Source organism: Armigeres subalbatus, chromosome 2 (genome assembly GCF_024139115.2).
Source record: "Armigeres subalbatus isolate Guangzhou_Male chromosome 2, GZ_Asu_2, whole genome shotgun sequence".
NCBI classification, from domain to species: Eukaryota; Metazoa; Arthropoda; class Insecta; order Diptera; family Culicidae; genus Armigeres; species Armigeres subalbatus.
The window spans coordinates 454,135,928-454,150,380 of record NC_085140.1 but is presented as its reverse complement, the minus strand read 5'-3'; the positions used below and the strand labels follow the sequence as shown (position 1 = coordinate 454,150,380).

At 39.1% G+C, this 14,453-nt stretch overlaps 1 protein-coding gene across 6 annotated transcripts in view; it reads right to left on the bottom strand.

Annotated features, from left to right (window-relative positions):
• The window catches only part of LOC134213799 (protein dachsous), a 305,308-nt gene extending 291,236 nt beyond the window's left edge, over positions 1-14,072 (bottom strand). Inside the window, exons 1-2 of one of the 6 annotated variants that reach the window (XM_062693135.1) lie at positions 13,195-14,072; positions 11,994-13,001 (exon numbers count right to left, since the gene is read on the bottom strand). The gene's annotated coding sequence lies outside the window, so the exon portion shown is untranslated. Of the gene's footprint in view, positions 1-11,993 lie in introns of all 6 variants that reach the window. The other 5 variants (XM_062693136.1, XM_062693134.1, XM_062693137.1 and 2 more) reach the window with 5 other exon arrangements.
• Between the last annotated feature and the right edge of the window lie 381 nt (positions 14,073-14,453).

Here is a 14,453-nt window from a genome sequence, read left to right as displayed (position 1 = left end):
AATCAAAGTGTTTGGAATAGTTATTTTTTACTATGCGTATAAACACAATAGATGACAGAATAAAATCTTCTAATTATTATATTATTAATAATATTGAGATGGATCAACTAGGTCCGAGCTCCGACAAATAAAAAAAATATTGATAGTTACATCCTGCCTTATTGTTTCCTATTGAAAATTGGACGGAAGTTATGGTCAAAATACAATTATTATAGAGCATGGGAATTCTTCAGTAAAATGAACTAAAATTGGTTAAATGATCGAGAATGTTGTTGTTAGTGTTATTTGCCATTTGAGATTCATTCCACTTTGTAGATGACATCAGATAACTATGTTTGTTAACAATCGAATAAAGTAACAACCATGACGGCTATTCCAACATTTGCATAGCAAAAGCATATTGCCTTCCTCTCTACTGACTATAAATAGTAGCCTCAAGCAAACATCAGGTGAATTTGGTCAAATAGTTTCGTTTTAAAACTTATTTAAATACAAGTTTTTTGATAAAAAAAAACTCATAACGGTTTTCTTGTATCTCACTCGTCGATGCTATTAGCTACATAAATGCAATTTAACTGAAGAATTTGGAATCCCAATATTGTTGAAATTTAAGATTTATTCGAAAATAAGTTAAAATTGAAGCCGATTGGGTTGTTGTTACAAGTCACCATCGCATCGCATTGATATCGATTGTCGTTAAATCAACTTCCCGGTTAGGGACCACGGGGATCAAATCCCCTTAAAATGACCAACTTGATAGGGACTAGCAAGCACACGAATTAAAATAATCGTAAATTTTACGACAGCACTAAGATGCAATGTTCCCAGATTGTGCTGCAGTTCATAGTCATTTTTTTTTGTTTCTCTTTGTATGTATATTGCATACACATTATTTGCCATATATGATGTCGGTCGATCGAAGGGATACCTAATCTAGCATGTGCTGCATAACCGGCAGCCCCGACGACGACGACGACGACGTGTGTAGTGATCTCATTTCAAAACTCAACGGCATCGACGACAAACGCGAACGTAAAGGCAGTCAGCGAGGATGTGATGGTGGCAACTGCTTGAGCAGTTTGCACATCGATCTGACAACATAGTTGTGGCAAGTTGATACTTTATACACACAATCTATGCAGTTTAAGTAGGTAATGCAGTCTCTGGGTGAAGGAAGCACTCAGTGGGGGCAAAAGTCTAACCGTTGTTGTTGAGCTGGTTGCCTCAACGCTGAGGTTGAGCTTTGGGAAGCTGGGGCTGGCCCGCACCGTCGACAGGCTGCTCGCTTGAACGACTGATTTTTATTACAGACGACTAATTGATTTTATACTGTTTCGCTCTGCAAGTATAAAGTTTTATATGAATTATATGACCGTATTTGTAGGAGGTACTAGGGCTTAATTATGAAACTTGGATCTGCACATTGTGATGAGGAAATTATTGCTCGGCTTCGATCAGCGAAGATTTCATCAAAGTTATTACCTACAAATGCTTTTGAAGTGATTGCCCGTTTAATGGACAGGATACGCATCAATCTTTGTAATAGAATAACTTGAATGTACCGTGTACTCAATCAAATCATGGTGAACAAATAGTCATGGGAGTTTTACAATATACAACGAGTGTCGGAATTAATTAAAATACAGAATTTTTTTTAAACCTCAATATATATTTCAAACCTTTGTATGCCTTCCTCGTGCAAAGGTGAAGCTAACGAGAGGTTTTTACTTGTCATCAGACAAGTTAGTTTAATTCCACCAATTGATTGTATTAATAAGCATTTTTACTACCGCAACAGTAAGGCCGTCTTCAGTATTTCGTACTTGGGAAAAAGTTACTAGATTAGAAGAGGTACTTGGAACTTACCAAAAGGTATATCTGCTGGTAATTTACTAATTTTGTGATTTTATAAATGTTAGTTTAAAAATATTCAAGTGAAAAAAATGCTGGAGATTTATTTACATCATTGCATTTTCCGGTTGCGGGCACCAACGATTTACCGATTGCGGCCAATATTTTTGGAACTTCGCATAGTCCCCCTTAGGAAAAATTGAAATCGAAAATGGCCATATTGGCAGGTAATCATCTCGATTCTTAGTGATTCGACTTGGCTTATTTTTTGCCAGTAAGCTTAAAATTACTTGAATTTTTATTCAATGAGAATAACATTCATGCATAGATTTTGCTTATACTCGTTTCTGTTAGAAATAATTATAAAAACAGACCAGTTGTGTGGAGCTCCATATAAAAAAGTGTTATTTTTAGTTATTTTCAAATTCAGATGTTTTGATCCAGACATCCCCACACTGGGACAGAGCCGCCTCGCTGCTTAGTGTTCACTTAAGCACTTCCACAGTTATTAACTGCGAGGTTTCTAAGCCAAGTTACCATTTTTGCATTCGTATATCATGAGGCTAACACGATGATACTTTTATGCCCAGGGAAGTCGGGACAATTTCCAATCCGAAAATTACCTAGACCGGCGCCGGGAATCGAATCCAGTCACCCTCAGCATGGTCTTGCTTTGTAGCCGCGCGTCTTACCGCACGGTTAAGGAGGGCCCCGTCTATATTCTTACAATCACCTTTGTATACAATGCAGCTCAGTAGACCAAAAAATGTTATGACAGTTATCGAAACATTTTCACGCTTCGACCGTGTATTTTTCCCATGATTTGTTTTCTTTTGAAAAGTTTATAATGCGCGCCGCAGTACTTCCTGTTTCGACGGCATTTTGTAAGCAATGTTGGAGTGAAAGTGTGTGTGCGACAATTCTAAGGAGTCTTTCTAAGAATTCATTCACATAAAGTCATATTTCTGTGAAAGCATTATTATTCTGATAAAAAAGTATTGAATTCATTCCAATTTTTTAGTTGCCACCCGTTAATTAACTTGATTCGCAAGTGTTTCATTTTTTTCTGGACCATTAAAAAAGGACATTCTATCGTCGTGTCAAGCTCGGTGCTGTCTTGCGCTTTTCAGTCAAACAGTATAGTTAGGATCTTTCATAGAAGTCGAAGAATAAAATCTGGTGAGGTTTACATGCATTAATGCGGGTTCTCGATCATTTGATTCAAATATTTACACTGACAAAAATACAACAATATTCATTATGTGTGGAACACATAAATTTTGACTATAGCATTTTCCATATAACGGCAATGTGAATTCGCATAGCATGTATGTAAAAACACACATAACCCTTTTTAACTAATAACCTTTATGTGGATTCTCCTATAGCAACTGGTTTTTAACGCACACATACAATTTATTTGTAAATTTCTTTAGATTTTTGCCAATAAAAATGTGTGGATTTTTATTAGTGTACAACTAGCTGTATGCACCCGGCCTTGTCCGGGATTGCCAGTTTGATACCGCAGCTGTTGGAATTGCCAATTTGACAAAACAGTTGGTAATCAATATTTATGTTTTGTTGTTGATACTTTCTCAATTGATGAGAAGATCAAAAGATTGGTAAAAGAACATCCAATGATTAAAAGAAGGGAAAATGTTTATTTTTTTGTGATTTTTTTTTTTATTAAAAGGATTGGTTTCCGGGGAATTTTACAAATTACCTAACTAAAGAATGGGAAATTTATAGTATGCCTAACGTTAGATATGCCTATCGTACATTATGCCTTACGTTTTTCACGCCTGGCATACTGATGCTTAACCTCGCGCATCATACTCTATCTTTACGCCCCCTGTTTTCCGTTCAACTCCATATTTAATCGCCTGCCAAGGATAAAGGATATATGTCCCAATTTTTAAGGATATCGGTAAAGGGGTTCAGAAGATTTACCGCTTTCTCCAATGACTTTCCAACTCCTCTATAATCATCCCCTTAGAATTGAGAGACATCCATGATATGCCTCAAACATAAATATTGACAAGAAACATGATAATCGATTCTATCAATTTCAAGAATTCTCCCAAGTGATGGCTGTGTATGTGTAGACTAGACTAGACACGTTGACACGCTTTCCTATATTCGTTGAGTTTGAGAATCGCTTATACAAACCATCTAGTGTACCTAGTGATGCTGAATCAAATTTATCTCACAAACAACAAAATAAAGCCCTTCTCCTCTTCAATTGGGCGTGGGAATACGGTATCAAATGAGCCCAGATCTCGGGTTTTCGTTGGAGCTTTGGTATGTCGAGAAGCGTGGAGCTTGTTTATGTATCTCTAATTGAGTCCTGTGTTCAAAAATATGACAATCCATTCAGCGTAGGCTCATCGTGGAGCTGTAGCCCATCAAGCAAAAACGTACGTTAGTACGTATTTAGGAAACCAAATACCAGATAGATCATTTTCCAATAGGCTCGATCTATTCGATTTGATATCGATATGACTTGACGCGAGATTATTTGAAAGACTTCCACACCATTTATGCAAATTATTTTGCAATTATGAGGTACGCCAATCCGAATCGGGACCAATATATTAAACAAGAAATGCGAAACTGTAAGCACTAGCTTTATGAATTATTAATCGCTTTTCTGACTGAAATTGAGTTCTTATCACAACGTTTGATGAATACAATTCCAGAGGATGAGAAATTCGATTGAACATTGGAAACATTAACCCTTAAAGGCGCAAGGCGATTTTTTAGAAATCGTCGGAAATATTTTTAACGTAAATAACCATTGAAATTATTAACATTGAACGTATTTCCGGTTTGTTGTTTTAAAACAACATTGCGCATTTAAGGGTTAAAATATCGTATAAGAGACGACTGTCTCGACTGTTGATAAGCAGGCCAAGTTCCAGGTGGAATGTAGAGCCATAGAAGAAGTAGAAGAAAAAAGAGGTTACTTTGAAAGAAGAGATCACATCCATCATAGCAAGCACCTATTTTGAAAGAAGGGATCACATTCACCATTGCCGTAATCCGGGCAAACGCCTACTGTCAAAGAAGAGATCACATTAAACATTGCCAAACTCCGATCAAACGCTCACTTTTAAAGAGGGGATCATATCCGTCATTGCATTAATACGGGCAAGTACCTACTTTTTAAGAAGGGATCACACCCACCTTTGCCTTAATTTGGACAAAGGCCTACTTTTCAAGAAGGGGTTACATCCATCATCTTCGGAAGAAGGTATCATAACCCCCACTGGCCTTATTCAGAGCAAACGCCTACTTTTTAAGAAGGAATCACATCCACCATTGAATTGATCCTAGCAAATGCCTCCCATGCATCCAGCGGTTCTCAACCTTTTTCTTGAGTGGTACCCCTTCGAATTTTTGCATTAATCGAAGTACCTTTCATTTTGCTTTGGTGTAAATGAGAAATGAGCGTAGATAAGACATATGAAAAACGGACCTAACGGGATATATATTTATTTTAGTATGTTTATTTTAGTATGTTTATACATAAGCTTCCTACAGGACTTATTACTATTAGAAGTTTCCGCGCTTCTTGAGTAGGCTCTCTTAAAAGTAGGCTTCCGCGCCCCCTAAAAAAATCTAAGCCTCTTGAAGGGCGACTTACGAGCCCTTGAAAGAGCCTCCGAGCCCCTTGAAAGTAGGCTTCCAAGTCTCTAGACAAGTGGCTTCCGAGCCTCTTTTTTAACTTTATTTAGGTGTTTTTTTTTTAATCTTAAAATTAAGTTCAACACTGAGGCTCCTAAAGGAAGGCTTCCGAGCCTCTTGAAAGGCAACATTCGAGCCTCTTAAAATGAGGCTTCAGAGCATCTTGAAAGTAGCTATTAAAAGTAGCCTTAAAGTAGCCTTCCGAGCCCCTTGAAGGGGAGCCTACGCGAATCTTGAAGGGAGGCTTCCGAGCCTCTTGAAGGAGCCTTCCGAATCTCTTGAAGGGAGGCTTCACAGCATCTTGAAAGGTGACTTTCGAGCCTCTTAAACAAAGGCTTCTGATCATCTTGAAAAGATGCTTTTGAGCCTCTTGAAAGGAAGCTTCCGAGCCTCTTGAAGGGAGCCTTCCGAGCCACTTGAAGGGAGGCTATCGAGCATGTTGAAAGGCAACTTTCGAGCCTCTTGAAAGGACTACTGAGCATATTGAAAGGACGCGTCTGAGCCTCTTGCAAGTAGGCTTCCGCGGCTCCTGAAAGACAGCTTTCAAGCCACTTAAAAGGACGCTTTTGAGCACCTTGAAAATTAACTTTTGAGCCTCTTGAAAGAAGAATTCCGAGCCTCTTGGAAGGAGGTCTTCGAGCATCTTGAAAATACGCGTTTGAGCCTCTTGAAAGAAGAATTCCGAGCCTCTTGGAGGGAAGCTTCCGAGCCTCTTGAAAGGAGGCTTTCGAGCATCTTGAAAAGACGCTTTTGAGCCTCTTGAAAGAATAATTCCGAGCCTCTTGAAGGGAAGCTTGCAGGCCTCCCGAGAAATGGCTTACGAGCCTCTCGAAGGAAGGCTTGCGAGCCTCTTGGATAGAGGTTTCCAAGGCTCTTGAAAGGCTGCTTAAAAGGCTGCTGCCACTTAAAATGAGGTTTCTGAGCATCTTGTAAGGACGCCTCTGAGCCTCTTCAAAGTAGGCTTCCGCACCTCAGGAAAACCAAAACAGGCATCCGAGCAGGCTTTCGATCTTTATGAAAAGAGGCTTCCGAACCTTTTGAAAAAACCTTGGAAGGATGCTTCCGAGTATCGTAGAAGGATGCTTCCAATTCTCTTGCAACGAAGCAACTGAGCTTTCCGGGGGAAAAAAAACTCCTTCATGCTACTCAAATGGAGCCTTCCGTCCCTTCTGACACAAGATTTTAGTTCAGAAGCATACCCTCAACATATAATCAAACATTTTGTTTCGAATAGGTAGATTGGATTGAAAATTTGTTCATTGAAGGTTTTGTCCTTTTGATTTTTTGCCGCACAGGCCTAATCGCCATGCATATTATATACAAGACAAAGTCTTCAAATAAAAAAAAAAACACAATTATCAAAACTTTATCAGCATGTTTTGATTGGTGTTGTAATATATCCACCATTATGCATTGTTGTCCGAGGTACCCCCTGCACCCAACCGGCGGCTGTTAGATTTTCTAATAATTCTGTATTAGAATTTACCAAAACCTGTATAAGAACTGGGCACATGCGAGGTTGTTAGATTTTTATAAAAAATGTAAGAAAAGGTTACAAAATTGTTAGATTCTTATACAACATTTGTATAAGAATCTGGCAATTTCATATATGCCCAGTTCTTATGCAGTTATTGGTAGATTCTTATACATAATAGTTAGAAAATCTTACAACCGCCGGTTGGGTGTGGGGTCTGCGATGGTACCCCCAGGGGTACATGTACCCCAGGTTGAGAACCGCTGTTCTAAACGATGTATTGGATATGATTGAATGCATATTCGAATTTTCAGAGACGAAAAAACAAATTTTGTAGCTCTGATCTCAAGAGCAGATTGTATGACCCAGGATATCCTAAAATTACCATATCATGTTTGTGGATCTTCTAGAACATGCTATGGCTATGGTTAAATATATGAACAAGCTTTTAGGGACGCAGAAAGTTGGTTCTGATCACAAGGACGATTCGGATGACCCGGAACATCCCAAAATCTCTTACGATGACTTTTGATCTTATAAAAGATTTATAGGATATGGTTGAATACATATTCCAACTTTAAGTGATGAAAACATCAAGTCTCAAAGACAGTTTGTATGACCCAGGATATCCCAATATCATCGTTTCTTGTATGGTGATCTAATGGAAGTTATGGATATGATTAAATATATATATCCAAGCTTTGAGTGACGGAAAAAGTTAGCGTCGTGGCGGTACATCGCAAATTATGAACTCAAGGATAGTTCGGATGGTCTAGCACCTCCCAAACAAAAATTTTGTCATTTCTCGGTTATTCATCGAATGGAATATATCAAATATACGGTTTGATACAGGTTGAAAAAATTTGGGCCTGAAGAGGTTAAAAGGGGGAAAAAGTTCCATAGACGCATAAAGACAACACCGCTTTTCTGGAGCTCAAGTCCGTTTTGGTTACATCTCCAATTTTAACTAATTCCAATTTCGGTTTCGTTCTCGTTTTTGAAAAAGCCATAGGTGCCGTCTCAAACGCTACCTTACACTTCGGGAATCATGTCCACGAATTTTGTTTCCGTGTTATTTTGACAGGAAAAATCAAAAAACCAGCTCATTTAAAATACTTCTTCTTCTTCTTCTTATTGGCATTACATCCCCACACTGGGACAGAGCCGCCTCGCAGCTTAGTGTTCATTGAGCACTTCCACAGTTATTAACTGCGAGGTTTCTAAGCCAGGTTACCATTTTTGCATTCGTATATCATGAGGCTAGTACGATGATACTTTTATGCCCAGGGAAGTCGAGACAATTTCCAATCCGAAAATTGTCTAGACCGGCACCGGAACCCAGCCACCCTCAGCATGGTCTTGCTTGCTCATTTAAAATACACTGGGACCAAAATACGGCGAAATTTTTCCCAAGGTGTGGAAGGAAATGTTATATCTTGTGTTACAGTATTTTAGGAGCATAATGATAGGGTAAGGGAGGTATTTTGGACCACCAGTTCGACGTCTCATATTTTGGACCACTGAGTGCAATTTCCTATCATGTCCACGAATTTTGTTTCTCAGTGGTCTCTTGGTGGTCCAAAATAAGAGCCCCCGTAAGGATGGTCCAAAATACATCCTTTACCCTACTCCATGAGCTTAAGGTGATTGTACAATTAAGCCCGTGGTGAATTTCAAATTCACCTTTTGATTTTCTACTCAATATTCCGAAAGACCAAATCTGACGTAGGGGAAAAGGAGCCAAAATGCCCAAAAGAAACCCCAGCCCCAACCCCCACGAGTCAAAACGACTTTCGGGTATTCACTTTTGAGATAGCATTAACAAAACTAAACGAAAAATTATGTAAGTTAGGCTAAACAAGTTCAAAATAATAAAAAGGAATGTAGTAAAAACCGAAATTTTCCACATTTCGATGAAACATGTAACATTTCGGGGAGACAAAACGCCCTAGTGGAACCAACCTACAATGTATTACGCATCTCCACGCACTGTCCATACCAGAATACTAATTCGCCGACGCGTGGTGCTATGTTCCCTGAGAGTTGCCGGCTAAAAGGCATTTTGCTTCATGAGTTTTCCGGCAACGAAATATCACCATTTTTTAAATGTGAATATTATCAATATGATTGAATTTTTTTTCTAATTTTAATATGACATCAGCTAGCTATATTGTTTAATTGTTGCATGAAGTAGAAACACCCATGAAAATTGTTATAGCTAAGGCATAAAAGCAGTCTATGCCTAGCTGGAGCATATTGCCCCACCTTCCCCTAATAATATTTGTGTAATTCTGAAATTAAAGTCGATTGTTCATCTTACTTAATCCAATAATCTACAATTGTTTCATTCGCTCGTGTTGTTGAAAAAATATTGAAAAAGCATGTGGTTTCCAAGATGGCCGATTTGTGGCTTTGTTTTATAACCACCTTAAAAGCTCTTCAACCGGAAACCATAATAAAAGAAAACCCAAAAGCCAAATGTAAACCAATCAAAATTCAGTGAAATAGAACAAAATGCAAATGCTTTTATCCAGCAAAACAGCCTAAAAGGTCATTACTATGATTTTTTTTCGGGTCCAAATTGGTGCTTAGGGCTTCCCAGAGCTGGTATCCTTGACGAGGAAAAAAACAAAAACTATGTAAAGGAGTAGATTTTTGTATTGAAGTGATTTTTTGCATGATTCGCTCGCTATAATGTTTTAAGACAGAAAATTGAGATCGCCCAAATATAGATTTCCATAGAGAAGAAGTGTACAAACGGCATGGTACATTAAATTACCCGTCTAATCGTTCGAGTTGAAACGAGTAGATTGAGAAAAGTCTCTTGATTGTTACTGATATTCAACGATTTAGCGTCCTTTCCACTCACCCGTAAGATATTCGTTCAATCCGCTAATGTAGGGGAGACCGAGGCTGGTTGGTCGAACGGGCCGACGGGTTCATGTTCTTCTATGTTTGTGATTCAAACGCAACCGACCGTTGTTCAATTCTGATACACATAGTTGGGTAGAGAGAAAAGGGTGGGAAATGTTGCCAAAGCAGATTCAATGGATACGGGGAATTGACTGATATCCCATCGTTATTAACTGGTTATGGCACTACTTCTCGCAAGGGCAGCTGTTGTATAATTGGTAATACGTCCGTGTGGGTTCAAGTCCCACCGGCAGCCGAATCGTTTTTCGCAATATCTCATAAAAACACCTTAAAATGTCAAACTTAACTATGTGTATCAAAATTAAACATCTTTTCCAAAAAAAAAAAGAAAAACAATCTGACTTCCCTCACAAGTCATTAATCAAGAAAAAAATGCATTGCAGCAGTTTGTGGTTTTTTTTTCGATTTTGATTTTTTTTTTTAAAACAATGTTTTTTCAATAACTCTGAAACGCAACGACCGATCACCCAAGTTCCAATGGGAAACAACTAAACCGCATTCCGCGTCGACGCAACTTGCGAGCAAATCGGATAATGATAAGTACCAAAAAGTGTGTCTCACATTTTTTGTACACACACATCCATACATAGACCATGTCTTCAATTAAAATCAAAAAATCAACCGATCAGCCCAAAATCACAATTCTTATGCTAAAATTAGCCGCCTGTCATATTTTCAGCTAATTCGGATGAAATTTCGAGGTGGCTCAAGTCAATTTAGTGTTTTTCAATTTTGAAAAAAATCTAAAAATAGATATTAACGCCGAAAACTATCGTAACAACCTCTATACGGAAGCTTTTGGTGTGCTCTACAAGTCTTGTGAACATTGTTATTCGTTCCATTCATATTTTGACCATGTTAAAGTGATTTTTGTGCATCAAAACACTGTTTCCCGTAAAAGTCGTTGTTCTACAAAATTCTTGCTAAAATCATTGCTAATTTATTATATTATTATTCTTCTTTTTATCCTGGATATTTTAGTAAATTGATATAAGGCTTATTTTAGCATAAGAAATGTGATTCTGGGCTGACCATTTGAATTTTTGATATTTTTTGAAAACATGAAGAGGTCTAATACACATGCACATACAGGCATCACCGCAGTTCGTCAAACCGAGACGATTGGTATATAACACTAAGACCTATTACCTACCTAAGAAAGGTAAAAAAATAAAAATTGTAATCATGTTTTGCTTCTTATTTTATGGCATAGAATCCCATACTTAGAATCAATTCTCTCTATGGACACTAATTTATACCTGTTATGTTACTGTGCATGAAAATTCTTTTTTATGATAAACGTTCTAAATTGGTGTTAAAAGATCATGGTCTTTGAAGTGAGGTTTAACACGAAATTAACCAATGGCTTGACCAATGACCAATGACTAATCGAAAATCAACATTGTCCCTATAAAATTGCCTCTTTATAGTTATACGCATCCTATTTGCTCGTAACAAGTTGCGTTTGGTATGTGTTCTTGAAATGAGTATAAAGAAATATAAACAGCTTAACTGGGCTGTTCTTAGACTTTTCTTTTTGCAAATGCCCCAACTTCAATATAGAGATGGGCGTTAAGATCCGGAACCGTTCAAATGATCCGGATCTTTGAAGTGAGTGAATGATTCGAAACTCACTTTTTGGAAGATCCGGTTCACCAGACCAGCAGATTATCTAACTTTTTGTAAGGAAATGGCAAAGTAAAAAGTTTATTGTAGATTTTCTAGACAAGTTATATATGCTTGTGGGCGAAAGAGGGGTAAAATTATTGCCTGTACTGGTTAAACTGGGATCCTGAATACCACCGTTTCACCATTTTGCATTCTTCCTACGTTTTGATCCAAAGATCCGATCCGTATGAAAGATCCGGATCTTTAGACTGAATGATCCAGGTCTGATCCGCTCAACAAAGTGATCCGTTTTGCCCATCTCTACTTATTGTTTCCGAATTTGACGATTCTCGTTCACCTCTCATTCAAGTCACTTCAAGATATTTCATCCACACAGTTTGAATATTTTCGTAGCCTGAGGAAAACTGTTGATAATTACCTTAATTTACTGCTGTAAAAGTTGGGCTCAAGCTCTTAATCCTGCCTGTTGCCGCCAGTTTTCCGGTTGACTGTTTCTCTCCGCTTGCCGGGTCCCATAAACCGAACAACAATAGAATCCACTTCACCGCTGTACGCTCTGCACACTAAGCCCTCAGCACTGCCGCAGCCCACTTGATTGAAATCTCCACTTCCTTATTATCTTCTTCCGAGGGCTTGCTAGCTTGTACACATCTCTAGACCCTTGCCGTCGCATCCAAGCAAATCATCACTTCTACGAAAGGGGCCGGCCCCAAACCCCAATATCTCAGAAACCTCTTTTTCTAAGCAAATGGCCGCTGCCGCCGTGGCCAGAAATCCGAAAATCGACTGGCACTACCGCTTTTTGTTTTTGCGATGATCTTCACCTCTTGGCCACAACACAAACTTTCATCCAAGCCGTATAATAGTGACAGGCTAACGTTGCGGGCTGCTTTCTCAAATCCTTTAGCGCTGCGAGAAAAGCTAATTTGCGCAACGTAAGCAAAATATTAAAAACAATTTTAATCTCACTTTGTTTTAATCGTATACGCTAAATCAGAATGTATCCGAAAAATTTTGTGATTAAAATTCCTATTTGCAGCTACAAAAATTTCCTTTTAAAAAATTCTTTCTCGTACTTCGGCTCCTCGTGCACTCACTTTACCTTCCCTCTAGCAGCCTCCGGTTTTTAGTTTCGCTCTTTTCCTTCGCTTTAATCTTCACGTTTCTTCGCGTTACACTTTTCCCCGCTCTCGCTATTCTTCCTGCTCTTCACCGTGCTGCTGCGCGTTTGACTTTATTTTATTATAAAAATATTTTTGTATTTCACTTTGTATTACATCCACACTCTTTTGCGCTGCTTCCATCGTCGGACGTCGTTTTCCAAGTCGTCACAGGTCTTCGAGGTTTGTTTGTTTCCTTTTCTTCTGGCCTTCGTCTTCGTCTGCACTATCCTTCTCACTCACTTGTGTGCAATGCTCGCGCCAAGCTGTATAAAACAATATAATGAGATATTTCTCATGAAAAGAAGGAAAAAATAGCCATCCTCGCGCGGAGGAACTGCTGGAAGCAAGTAGTAATGCTGTCAATAATAACAAGAAGAAAACTATGGGGAGGCCCCCAACGAGAACACTCCGCGCACGTTTGTAATTGTAAATGAAAATAAATAAATTTCTTTATACGTGTTGAATGCGCTGCTGTTCACTTCAAGTCCTTCGAGTGGAGAAGGTATCCAAACATTCGTGAAAAGATATTCCACTTTTCTTCTCAACTCTTGGGCCTGTTTTAACTTCTTTTGCAATTAGTTTTTGTTCTTTCCTTATTGAACTACTTGTACTGCACTTGATTCCTGGATGGCGATGACTTCACACTTCGATCAATTTTTAATTTGTGAAGAATTTTCTACTGCTTCGTGATCGTTTTTCTAATAAATTGCAATCACACAATGTTTCAAATTAGCATCCGATCAAAACCATATAATGGTTCAAATAGCATCCGCCATTGATCGCGACCCATCTTGAGGACAAACCTCGTAATATATCATAAGCTATCCAACCATTTTCACGCACTTACACCTCTCCTTTTCGGAGTTTTTCATCCATGTAGTCAAACAAAGTTATCTTCTTCGCTTCCCCAAATTCCTGAGCGAAAATTCAGTCTTACTTCAAACAGACCTCTAAACGCACGGTGTTAATTTAAAATGTGTATCCCTGTTCTTGTCTTTCATTCATCGCGGCCGAGGCTCCCTATCTCGATCCCGTTCCCGCACATGTGCATACAGATCAGACCAAAAACTCCAACTCAACGGGGTCCACTCGCGCCGTGTTATTCCATTCCATTAAGAAAAACTAGCTCTCCTCCTAATGCCAGGCACTGACTCGACTTTTCTTCTTGCTCCTCTCTTTCTTCTCTTCGCCACCTTGGCCAACTCGAGGTCCATGCAGCATTAAAACTTTTTCGGAAAATATGGAAATCTCTCGCGCGCGCCTAGCCTCTGAACAACAACGACGCGGCAACTCTACGGGACGGACCTCAACTCCACACCTCAGCGTTTAAAGAACTGATCTCACGACGGCACTGGAAAAGCATTCCTCCTACCATCCAAAGTGATCAGCGACCAGCGAAACTCTCGTGCTTAGAGTTTGAGCACGAACACGATCTCATGATCACAACATTGCTGGATGCGCGCAAGAGAGTTGAACGGGTGGACAAGCGAGGAGCGTGGATCACTTTTATGTTGCACAAGGCTCACACAACCACTCGCTTGCGCCGGAGCCTGATGGCAAGGTACTGTGCGATCGCGATGGTCAGTCTTCGCAGTCACACTCACACACACGCCTGTGCCTCAAAGGTTGTGAAGATCGATCGGGGCAGGTAGATTTCAGTTCGGCAGATTGGAAACTTGCTTCGGTTGGAAATTTTTCAGACCCTCCATGCACGG